This window comes from Salarias fasciatus, chromosome 7 (genome assembly GCF_902148845.1).
Source record: "Salarias fasciatus chromosome 7, fSalaFa1.1, whole genome shotgun sequence".
NCBI classification, from domain to species: domain Eukaryota; kingdom Metazoa; phylum Chordata; class Actinopteri; order Blenniiformes; family Blenniidae; genus Salarias; species Salarias fasciatus.
Window position 1 is genome coordinate 8,547,085 of NC_043751.1, and position 7,347 is coordinate 8,554,431.

Here is a 7,347-nt window from a genome sequence, read left to right on the forward strand (position 1 = left end):
CACAGAAACCTGGACTGTCCATTCAAGCATCACCTTAGAAAGTAAAGTCAAGACAAAACAATTATAAATACAAATCCAGTGATATAATAACTATTATTTTACACAAAGCAATAATGCTAAAGTTCTGTTTACCAAGGAGCACAACAGACTCTTTTGATTTTAGCTGATCCATCACAGTGTTTCTTTCCTTCTTCCAAAAGGCCTCGATAGTGTCCACGCAGAATCGGTCTTCTATTTTGTGGAATGTTGTAGGATCTATCATTCCAATGTTCATAAATTTAAAGAGCAGGGCCACTTTACGAAAGTTATTCCCAGAGAGAAGAATGTTGACTCCGAGCATGAAATCACCAGCTAGAATTCCATATTTGAAGTATCGCTGAGAGCTCCACTTCCAGACAATATGTCCATTTGGACAAACCTGTGAAAGCATGAGATAGACAGTAAATAGGAAGAAATGTTATTGCAACAAATAACATAAAACAGACAGCTTACCCATTCAGCAATGACAGCGGTGCATCTTGATTTCACCGAAACTTCAAAGGGCTGCACTGCATTGCATGGTTCATTTGTGGTGGCGTTCTTCCCTGGGCAACTTCCAATAGGAAGGATGAGGAAGTCCAAAAGCTGCTTGATGATGTCATGGTACACTATGGATGCAGTTTTACCAACAATATCCTCTTCTGTGACAACTGCTGGTGCATCTGGAGGACTGGAAATCTTAGGGATGTGGTCTGGCTCGTCATGCACAGATTCCTCAACACCAATTACAGGACATTCATCCAATGACGCACCGTTTGGTAAAACACCAGCAGACCTTGAGGTGTTACAAGAAAGAAAATTAGCAATTGTAAAGCCCACGTGAAGTAAACTGCACAGAAACTATTCTTTTTATCCTGTCCTGTTCATGAAAAGGTGTGAACACTTTATCTCCAGTAGACTGAGAGGTGTGATTAGAAAATTAGCATGTGAGTAGTCATGTTCAAAGGGCCATACAACCCCCTCACCTCACAATCACACATTTTTACTATTTTATCGAACTATTTTATATGACATACCGGAGATGTAGACTAATAGGGGCAAAATCACAATCGCTGTCATCGCTGTTGTCACTGTCAAAAATCAACTCTTCTTCTGAAGAGGATAATGTTGTGTCCTCATTGACAATGATTAAAAATAGTAATAAAAAAAAACAAAACAAAAAAAAAACAAAAAAACCCCTTACATCTGAGAACAAGTCCATGCCGAAAGCGACCATGATGTACCGAAGACGGCGAGCCGATCTTTGTTGAAGAGCCAAAAAAACTCTCCGTCGGTAAAGCATCATAATTGGCATAATAAGTGGTCCGTTAACGGGACACCGGTCCAAACGGCGATGTTAAGCGACATATATTGCTGAAAGATTGCCTTCTTGTTTTCAAAGTAAAAGCACAGATTTATCACTGAGGTTTTTTTGCATGAGAAAGGGAAAGGGGTGGTTTATTTTGGTGAAAATAACCGGAAGTGCGTTGCTCACTGCGGCTGGCTTGAATTTCACCGAATTCGTCCGAACAAAATCCTAAACGGCTGATATTCGGACAAATAAACGACACACTCGGGCTCTAAACCACCACGTTGTCGCCTAATTTAAAAAAAAATCTCGATGAAGTTATACATTTGACGAGTTTAGAGCTAAAGTGAAATCAGCTTTAGCAGATCGATTTCTGCTCATGGAAGAAGTGCAATGCATTGTGGGTTATTATGTAGTATGCTGTAGTGTAAACGCTTCGCATACTGTTTGATGGACTGAGTAAGCAGGATGGAGGATGGATAGTATGAGTATGTAAGGATGTAGTAGACAGTATGCGGTTTCGAACACAGTCTAACACTGCCGCGTCTCAATGACTTCTTCTACGACATCCGCTACTGATGCACAAAGTACCGAGCGCCCCCTGCTGGAAAACCTATACAGCACTATATTAGGGCTACATTCTCCAGATTGACACGTGTTATTATCATAGGTGAAAGTAAGCCGGAACGCACCGGAACGCACCGGAACGCCGTGCCGGTAAGAAATATACTGGCCTCTTCTACCGGAACGTCCCGGAACGCCTCTCAAAAGCAACTTTCACTCATGCATACAAAGCGAGCCCTTTCTTTTTTCAAGCAAATTTTACCGAAATAAGTGTAAAATTGATGAATACATAAAACTCATCTCCAGACTACATCTTCTGTGACGTGTTGAACAAGGTTAATGCGCCTGACGAGCACTGGAGCACTCGCTTACCGTGACAGGTTGCAGCTTGTAGCGGCAGTCTCTCGCTGTAGCGTAACGTTAATCCAATGTCCACTGTTGTCTGTTTTTTGTAGACAACAGTGTCGTCATTTTTGCAAAATAAACAAAACATAAATCCACAAGTAATAAACTGTGAGGGTTCACGCGTCGTAAAATATTCTCCGTCTCTCTGTCATGCGAGCAGCATCACTCCTTCCGCAAACAAGCACACGTGGAAGTGAGGTAAACTCAATGCGTTCTTTTCATTGGATGGCTGGTTGCCTAGGTGATGTAAGGACACTCCCCCTGTCCCCGTCTCAAGAGACAACCGGGACAGGTCAAAAATGCAAAGAAAAATTTAAAAAAACATTTAACTAAAAACAAAAAATAATATATATTGTATATATTGTTGCGGCGGCAGGCGCCGCCGGGGGCCGCCATACTGTTTGGTACCGCAAGGCATCATGGGAGGGGATTGTTCGGGCCGTTTCAAGATGTATTTCGTGTTAAAATGTGTTAAAATGTACTTCGTTTTGTTATAGGTGTGTTAAGTTATTGTTTTTCTATGTGTTGATGCCTTTTTCCGGTCTTTTTATGTTAAGTTTCATTTACGTTATGTTGGACCAACAGTGAGAAGGGTCGGTGTAAGAGTGACATGGCCTCTGTGCCAGCATTATTTAACATGATTGACATGCTCCCAGTCAACATTCGGTGTTACAACAATGGAAATTTTGGATGAGCTAAAGACTGGCAGTCCTTGCCAAACATTGATTCCATTATGAAGAGGTTGCAACCACTGTCACAATATGCATTATATTTAAACATTCAAAATAACATTCAAACAATTAAAAAAAATTATGCTTTCAAGGATATCAAAAAAGAGCAGGATTTATCAATATCTGTCTTGTACGATGCCCACATGCTTTGCACACAAACTAAAACATTTTTTTGAGTTGCACAGTTCCTGCAAGAATCTTATCTTACTTTCACCCCTGGTTATTATCTAATAATATTCATCTCCGTGGCTGTTGTAGAGCGTCTCCATAAGCTTTCAACATTTCTATGTTATCATTGCTTATTCTGTATTTCAACCCAGAGGTTCACTCACCTTCACTTCCTGCAGGACGCTCCCAGCAGGTGTTTCGGATTAACTGGTCCCCCTGCTAATTGGTGACTGACTTCTTCCAGCGTCTCTTTGTTGCTGCAGAAAGCAGAGGTTAAAAACTGACCTAAGTCCGGAGCTGTCCTTCAAAAGTCCGTTAAACCGCGTTTACAATAAAGTTTAAATTGTTGTACCTCTAGTGCAGGGGTGGGGAACCCTGGTCCTGGAGGGCCGCAAACCTGCATGTTTTCCATGTCTCCCTGCTTCAACACAACTGATTGCAATGAGGCTCGTTATCTGGCTTTCTGCTGGACTTGGCCATGAATCTTGATTCGATTCAGGTGTGTTGAAGCAGGGAGACATGGAAAACATGCAGGTTTGCGGCCCTCCAGGACCAGGGTTCCCCACCCCTGCTCTAGTGGGTCCTCATGCTGGATGATCGGAGTGCAGGATGTAACTGTTAATTAAGAGCAGCTGCACGTGCTCGTCCAGATTCTGCTACGTCACTGAGGGGGCGGGGCAACAACAACTCACAACTTTATTAAACAAGGGAACAAATGCAAATAACAGGACAGAGAAGTAAAGACAAAGGAGTATCTGAAAGAAGGACTGACACAAGAAACACACAATAGCAAACAAAAAAATAAAAAAGCCGGGTTTATTTTCTCAGCCATAGCTTTCAATCCTGTCAACAAACTTCATTACCATTTTTATTTTTCATAACAGAGGCTATGTGAAAGAAATGCATTATGAAACAGTAAAACTGTTTTAAATCCAAGAATCTTGATTAATAAATAAAGCATTGACCAAAGGCTAGTCCAAAAATGAAGGAAATAATCAAGATGGATAATCTTTGGAAAGAATCAGTCATGAACATCCAGTCAAATCCCTTAAGAAAGAAAAAAATTGGAAAAATAGTTTCAGTCTCATCACAAAACAATGATTAGTTTTGATACCAGATCTCAGTCTTCAGGCATTAGATGGGTTCACATCATTTAAGATCTGAAAGTATTGCTTCTGCTTTAGGAGCTCAGGAAGATGAATGACAGGACAGTTAGAATTTCTTTGAACATATGATAGCTCTGGGGATAGCTTCGGTCCCAGATTTAAACAATTTCGGATTGCTAAATGTTATATTTCATTCAGGCCGAATTCCTCATGCGATCAGAGACTGCCATTACCACCCAGGAAGTAAACTACAGACCAAATACCTTCTGTAATCCAGCTCTCCTGAGACAAAGATCTGCTCTGCAAATCCATCTGTCATTGCTTTCACTGTTTCCAGCACATTTAACACACTGGAAGAACTTGGACCAGTCTGGATGAAACTCTTCATGGTGGGTTTGTTTCACTCACTGTCAGAATCATCTGGACTTGATGAATGGATGAAATGTAATGTGACATCCTGCTGTGTGTTCATTGGCACCATCTCCTGTTTCAGTGAGACGCTGATAGACATCCTGCTTCTGTTTCAGTCACTGGTTCCAAATAAACTTTTACTTTTAGAAATGAAGACGTGATTTGATGAATGTAGTCAGTATCAGACATGCTGGAGACAAATTTCATACAAGTTTTCAGACATTGTGTTTCAGCAGGCAGGTGTTACATAAGAGCAAAAAGCATTTTTCCCCAACAGATTAGAAAAAGTGAAAAGTGAGTCACGTGGGGGATACCTGGAAGATGGCAGCACACTAGATCTGCTCCCGACCCTTGTCGATTAATGTAAGTAATTAACGACAGCAACTCTCCGCAATTATTACTCGGAACCCCAAATAAGCAGCGCTTTCATCCAGCCACGGAGAAGATCAGAACTGCGAGAATGAATCAACCCAAACGATGTGTGCAGACTCGTCTGAAAAATACAGCCCCCGGGAATGCTAACCCTGCCAGCCCTGAAGCTAGCCCGAAAAGCGGCATGGAAGACCTCATGGCTGAAGTTATGAAGCTTGGGACAACTTTGAATCAAGTAGCGAGTGATGTGGCCATAATACGGGCAGACACTACAGAGCTCAAGAACTCAGTAAGTGTGCTTCAAACGCGAATGGAAGAAGTCGAAACTCGCATTTCCAACGTGGAAGATAATGGTGCTAGCGTGGCTAACAATAATAAGCGGCTCAACGAGAGAGTGGAACAATTATGGAAGAGAGTGGATGATTATGAAAACCAAAGCAGAAGAAATAATGTCAGGTTGGTTGGACTGAAAGAAGGTAAAGAAGCTGGGAGCAATATGAATGATTATGTCAGGAAGATACTACGAGATGGTTTTAAACTGGATGGAGACGAATACGAGATTGAAAGGAGCCACAGGAGCGGGGCACCGCGACAGGATGACGATCAAGCACCACGTGTCGTTCTGGTGAAGTTTCTGCGTTACACAGCTCGACAGAAAGTTCTTGCAGCTGCAAAGAAAACAAAAGGGTTGAAATGGGAAGGCTGCACTCTCTCGATGTTCGAAGATCTGACCAAGGAGCGCTCTGATCTGCGGAGGCAGTTCTCCCCCATTATGAAGACTTTGTGGCAGCACCAGGTGAAGCACACACTCGCACATCCAGCGAACCTGAGATTCACATGGAAGGGGAAGAGATGGAGCTTCACGGATCCAAAAAAGGCCGAACGCTTTGTCCATGATAACATTACGACCGCGGAACAAGAGGACAAATGCGCACTTTGGAGAGTGGAACTTTATTCTGAAGGTGACGGAGGGGACGGGGATCAGCTGGGAGCTGCCAGAACCAGGCGGCGGGAGGATGCCGCCCACAGGATCCACACGGACCGAAATCAGCAGGGAGGCTGCTTACACTGTCAGGTTCCTTTTTGAGACAGTGTTTTTTGAGTTGGGGTTATTTTTCTTTTTGTTCACTGGTTTTGTTAATGTTGCAGGATTTGTAATAAGTTTATGTTTAAACACTTATTATTGCAGCGGCATGGCATTGATTTATGACACTGAAATATGGAAAAGTATGGTTTTACTTTCAATGAGAGGCAAATATTTCTACAAGCCTTATGGGTAGTCGGTACATCAATATTGTTTCATGGAACATTAATGGTTGCAGTACCCCTGCTAAAAGGCGAAAGATACTTACATATCTTAAATCTAAGGATACAGATGTTGCTTTCATACAAGAAACTCATTTTAAAAATGAAGATGAGGCTTTGAAATTAAAACGTGACTGGGTGGGAAAGGTATTTCATAATTCTGTATCCAGTAAGAGTTGTGGAGTTGCTATTCTAATTAACAAAAGGCTAAATTTTATACTTTCAAAACAATCAAAGGATCATGATGGACGCACCCTGTGCCTGGAGGCAAAAATTAATGGAGTAAAAGTTGCATTATGTAATATTTACGCCCCAAATAAAGAAAGCTCAGTTTTTATTCATAAAGTTAACAAGATGCTGGGAGGCTTGTGTAGCAGGAGGAGGCCCTTTCCTGGCTTGTAATAATTAACCAATCCCGCCAGGGGGAGCTGTGTATAAAAGAGGGCCATTCTCACTGGTGCAGCCTCTGCTGCTGGTTCGAGAGTAGACCCCGCCCCTGGGCTTCCTCACTTCCTGGTGTGAGCTGTGTGAGCCGTGCGAGCTGTGTTTGCCTGCTGGGCTGCGTCTGGGATCATTTCCCCCTGAATCTGGGTGTCAACTTGCTGCTAGAGGAGTGAGTATAGCTGTCCTCCTGGAGGCGCACCCCACATTCATGATCAGCTGGTAGTAATCAGCAGTTTGTGTTTAGGTGGCTGTTGTGAAGCCACAGACTCCCCACCTCTCCTACTGGGTGATCAGTTTGGATGCTTTTGGCCAGGTATGCAGTTGAAATACCCCCATAGGTGCATGAAGGTATGTGCAGAGGTATGACTGCCCTTTTTATTACATATTAGGAGCGGCCAGTTAAGCTGCAGTGGAACCTCCCAGCTGTTTTGTCCTTCCGGGTTGCTGCCACGACCAGCGTTGGCACATGTAATCACGCCTGGTCTGCCTCTGCTCCGTAGAGTCGGCCGCCTGC

The 7,347-nt window shown here is 42.8% G+C and overlaps 1 long non-coding RNA gene across 1 annotated transcript; it reads left to right on the plus strand.

Annotated features, from left to right (window-relative positions):
- Positions 1 to 6,875: 6,875 nt before the first annotated feature.
- LOC115392458 (uncharacterized) lies at positions 6,876 to 7,297 on the plus strand. Its single transcript, XR_003931848.1, has 3 exons — positions 6,876 to 7,002; positions 7,078 to 7,146; positions 7,223 to 7,297. It is a non-coding gene; the product is annotated as an uncharacterized LOC115392458 (long non-coding RNA).
- The last annotated feature ends 50 nt before the right edge of the window (positions 7,298 to 7,347 follow it).